The 4705-nt window shown below is 44.8% G+C and overlaps 1 long non-coding RNA gene across 1 annotated transcript; it reads right to left on the bottom strand.

The window, feature by feature from the left end:
• Positions 1-587: 587 nt before the first annotated feature.
• LOC146187845 (uncharacterized) lies at positions 588-2942 on the bottom strand. Its single transcript, XR_014707158.1, has 3 exons — positions 2824-2942; positions 2681-2735; positions 588-876 (listed from the first exon to the last, which is right to left on the bottom strand). It is a non-coding gene; the product is annotated as an uncharacterized LOC146187845 (long non-coding RNA).
• Positions 2943-4705: the final 1763 nt, after the last annotated feature.

Genomic DNA, 4705 nt, shown 5'->3' with positions numbered 1-4705 from the left:
TCATTCCGTTTTTAATATATGAATGTTTTTTTCTAACGGCTGCATTCACTGTAACGCAAAATGCTACGATTGTAGCATTCCAATTTGTATTTCAATATTAATCTCAATTTCTGTCCCCCTCCCCCCCCCCCCAAATACCATCGTTGTCAGAGGGTCCTTCAGGGCTTTTTGATAAGTAGAACAGTTAACCAAAGTAGGCAAATCTAGTTAGCATGCAGACATAGACTGACAACCTACTTCTGTGCAGAAGATAGGGATTAGAAAAACACTTTACAAACAGCTGGTATTTAGAACTTTATTGTATACAGCCGACTAGTGCTCCTGTAACAGGTGCATTACATAACACCATTACTGCAGAATAAGTAGAGAGGCTAAAGAGATTGTACTTGACAATCACTGTACACTTCACTGTAATGCTGAACACTCATAGGGACATGCAGGCCCTGTGCAGAAACACTGGTAGTCATTAAAGGCCATAGCACCATAAAGGGGTAGACACTAGTTTTCCATGGACTTTTTTTATTTGGGATAATGCATGGTGTAGAAATACAAAGGTTATTCCTGAAGGTAAGCATGAGTTACCACATTGGAGTTTGTGTGTGGCTGATTAATATTATAGAGCATCTATTTTCAGTTTCAGACTAAGCTGCCAAATGATGGTTGCAGCATCAGGGGGAAGTAGACACAATGTCAGCCATACAAATATCATTTGAGTACAATACTGCAGTAAATCATAGGCGCTGCACTGTTATTAAAGAAAAGGAGAAACCAGGAATGACATTCAACATGGTTAAGTGTCTTCAGCTGAGAGCTGTTTGAGGAGGTCCAGGTTGAGCGGTCGCTCCAGCTCTAGCACCCGGTCTTCTTTCGAGGTTCCTGCACACAGATAAAAATATGTTGCCTGAAGACACACTTCATGCTTAACCACAGTGCGAGAAGTGCAATAGTTTAAGTGACAGAAGGAGAATCTGTGGCACAATAAGGGTCAGCTACCCAACCTATCGTCGGTGGGGACGACTCAACAGGCATGCTGTCTTCTAGTGCCTGCAAAGGCATGTCTGCATGAACAAGAGTACATTGTCGACATTGCAATGCATGAAGAGTTCGGTCCAAGCCTGAAGAATTAGTATTATTCAAAGAAAATCCTAATGTTCAGTATTCATATTGTTCACTGGACACTAAAGATCTCATATGCTGATAGTGAATGCATGTTCTGGGCAGTCACAAGCGCAGCACACTAATACAGCTGTTCAAGTGAAAAAGGCAGAATGAAAAATGTGCACCTCACAATTTTCATGCACGACAAAGCTGCAGCGTGATCGAGCTGAATGTATTAGCCTAACGTCGGTGGGGACGGCTCATTAGCCATGCTGTTTTCCAGTGCCTGCAAAGGCATGTGTGCATGAAAAAGATTACATTGTTGACATTGCAATGAATGAAGAGTCAGTTCCAAGACTACAGAATTATTATTATACAAAGAAAAGCCTAATGTTCAGTATTCATATTGTGCACTGGACATAAAAGATCTCATATGCTGATACTGAATGCATGTTCTGGGCAGTCACAGGCGCAGCACACTGATACGGCTCTTCAGGTGAAAAAGGCAGAATGAAAAATGTGCACCTCACAATTTTCATGCACGACACAGCTATTGCGTGATCGAGCTGAATGTATTCGCCTAACGTCGGTGGGAATGGTTCATCAGCCATGCTGTATTCCAATGCCTGCAAAGGCATGTGTGCATGAAAAAGATTACATTGTTGACATTGCAATGAATGAAGAGTTAGTTCCAAGCCTACAGAATTATTATTATACAAAGAAAAGCCTAATGTTCAGTATTCATATCGTGCACTGGACATAAAAGATCTCATATGCTGATACTGAATGCATGTTCTGGGCAGTCACAGGCGCAGCACACTGATACGGCTGTTCAGGTGAAAAGGGCAGAATGAAAAATGTGCACCTCACAATTTTCATGCACGACACAGCTATTGCGTGATCGAGCTGAATGTATTAGCCTAACGTCGGTGCTTCATCAGCCATGCTGTATTCCAGTGCCTGCAAAGGCATGTGTGCATGAAAAAGATTACATTGTTGACATTGCAATGAATGAAGAGTTAGTTCCAAGCCTACAGAATTATTATTATACAAAGAAAAGCCTAATGTTCAGTATTCATATCGTGCACTGGACATAAAAGATCTCATATGCTGATACTGAATGCATGTTCTGGGCAGTCACAGGCGCAGCACACTGATACGGCTCTTCAGGTGAAAAAGGCAGAAAGAGCACCTCACAATTTTCATGCACGACACAGCTATTGCGTGATCGAGCTGAATGTATTAGCCTAACGTCGGTGGGGACGGCTCATCAGCCATGCTGTTTTCCAGTGCCTGCATGTGTGCATGAAAAAGATTACATTGTTGACATTGCAATGAATGAAGAGTTAGTTCCAAGCCTACAGAATTATTATTATACAAAGAAAAGCCTAATGTTCAGTATTCATATCGTGCACTGGACACTAAAAGATCTCATATGCTGATACTGAATGCATGTTCTGGGCAGTCACAGGCGCAGCACACTGATACGGCTGTTCAGGTGAAAAAGGCAGAATGAAAAATGTGCACCTCACAATATTCATGCACGACACAGCTAATGCGTGATCGAGTTGAATGTATTAACCTAACGTCGGTGGGGACGGCTCATCAGCCATGCTGTATTCCAGTGCCTGGCATGCCTGCATGAGCAAGAGTACACTGTTGGTATTTCAATGAACGGAGAGTTAAGAGCAATGCAAGTTTGGAAATTCCAAGTGGTTCACTCACCAGAAAAGATGGTAGACACATCTGGCTTGAGTAGTTTACTTCCTTTGAAGTAGGACCACTCAAACTGGTCTGCTGTGAAATGATCCTGCACAGGATTATGTGCAGAAGAAAACATGTACGAACATTGTTGACTGGATTTGTATTTAAAAAAGGTCCATGTGCAACAGGTGATGCACAGTGCAACCATGGTTCGTTTGTGGGGTTTAAGTCCCAAAGGGACTCAGGTTATGAGAGACACGACAGTGCGATCATGAATTCATGACAATATTTTATGACCCCCGCAATGGAAGTGTGCAAAAAATAGCACTAATCATGCATTACCACATTCCGCGCAATTTTCCAGCGTTCCCGCTGGTGAAGTTACGATCAGAATTTTAACCGCAGCTTCGCGGTGACATTAACTCTAGTACACATTGGCGAATGAACGGCAACAACGACACGCAACTGAACCGCAAGTAAGAAAATCGAGACATTACAATTACGGAAAAGGATGCAGTTCATGCCTGTTAAAACCACAGTCAGCCAGAGAAAAAGCCAGCACAACAGATAGTTTTCGTGCAAGTTATGAATCGCGTTGTTTAGTTATACTTTAAGACGTACATTAGCTTCGCATTAAATTCTGCACTTCACTGTCGTTCGTAACCCTCTTCACTAAACGGCGATGCTAGAGTGAAATCAGACTTACGTTAGTGGAAAGTTAGGGGGAAATATAAGGAAGGCCATTAAAATATTGCACGGGAAGTAATAATGTGGTTCACGAAACGATGAGGTGACAGTCAGTAAAAGCAGGAGGTGTAGCAATATATACCGCCAACATATTGTTACGTGGAAGATTTACAGTCCCAAAGCTGTCCGCACAACTAACGTTGATGAGGGCACCGATTTCACAACACTCAGCGTCGTCGTCTTCTCGGAGTCTGTTTCACTTCTTCATCCTCATCACCAACAGCGAATACAGCTAAGTAACACTACCCCCCCGCGGGAAAAGCACAGTCCCGGTGCGGTCTATGTTAGCGAAATAGAACGTTGATGATAGGGCTTCAGACGGGACACATGCACTATTTGGGAGGTTGGAGCTGTGGACGTGGACTTCGGAACCACAGATTCAACTTCGTAGGTGACGTCGGTCACGGGGCGCAAAACACGGTAAGGGCCAGTGTAACGGGGCAAAAGTTTTTCACACAAGCCCACTCGACGGCACGGGAGCCACAGCAAAACGAGAGATCCAGGAGTGTAGTGGACATCACGGTGGCGGCTGTCGTACCGGATCTTTTGAGAGTCTTGGGATGCAGAGAGCCTGGCATGAGCTAACCGGCGGGCATCATGAGCACGGGTGACGGCATCACTGGTGTAAGTACTGGTGGCGTCTGCCGCGGGTAGAGAGGTGTCGAAGGGTAGTAACGGGTGTCGGCCAAATAATAAATAAAATGGGGAGGATCCAGCGGTAGAATGGACAGATGAATTGTAGGCGAATGTGACAAAGGGGAGATGAACGTCCCAATCTCGATGGTCGTAAGACACATACATGGCCAGCATGTCTGTGAGGGTACGGTTTAGACGTTCCGTGAGGCCGTTGGTCTGGGGGTGATATGCGGTGGTGAATTTGTGGCGGACGGAGCACGAACGGAGAATTTCGTCAACCACTCGCGACAGGAAACAGCGGCCACGGTCAGTTAGTAGTTCGCGAGGAGCACCATGATGAAGAATTACGTTTTCTAGAAGGAAGTCAGCGACGTCTGTGGCGCAGCTGGTCGGGATGGCTCGGGTAATAGCGTACCGAGTAGCGTAATCGGTGGCGACGGCGATCCATTTGTTCCCCGAGGTGGAAACTGGAAAGGGGCCAAGGAGGTCAACGCCTATACGGGAAAATGGGTCAGTTGGT

Source organism: Amblyomma maculatum, chromosome 5 (assembly GCF_055883805.1).
Source record: "Amblyomma maculatum isolate TAMU_Amacu chromosome 5, ASM5588380v1, whole genome shotgun sequence".
Classification (NCBI taxonomy): Eukaryota; Metazoa; Arthropoda; class Arachnida; order Ixodida; family Ixodidae; genus Amblyomma; species Amblyomma maculatum.
The sequence above is the reverse complement of the archived record's forward strand: the minus strand, read 5'-3'. Positions and strand labels throughout refer to the sequence as shown.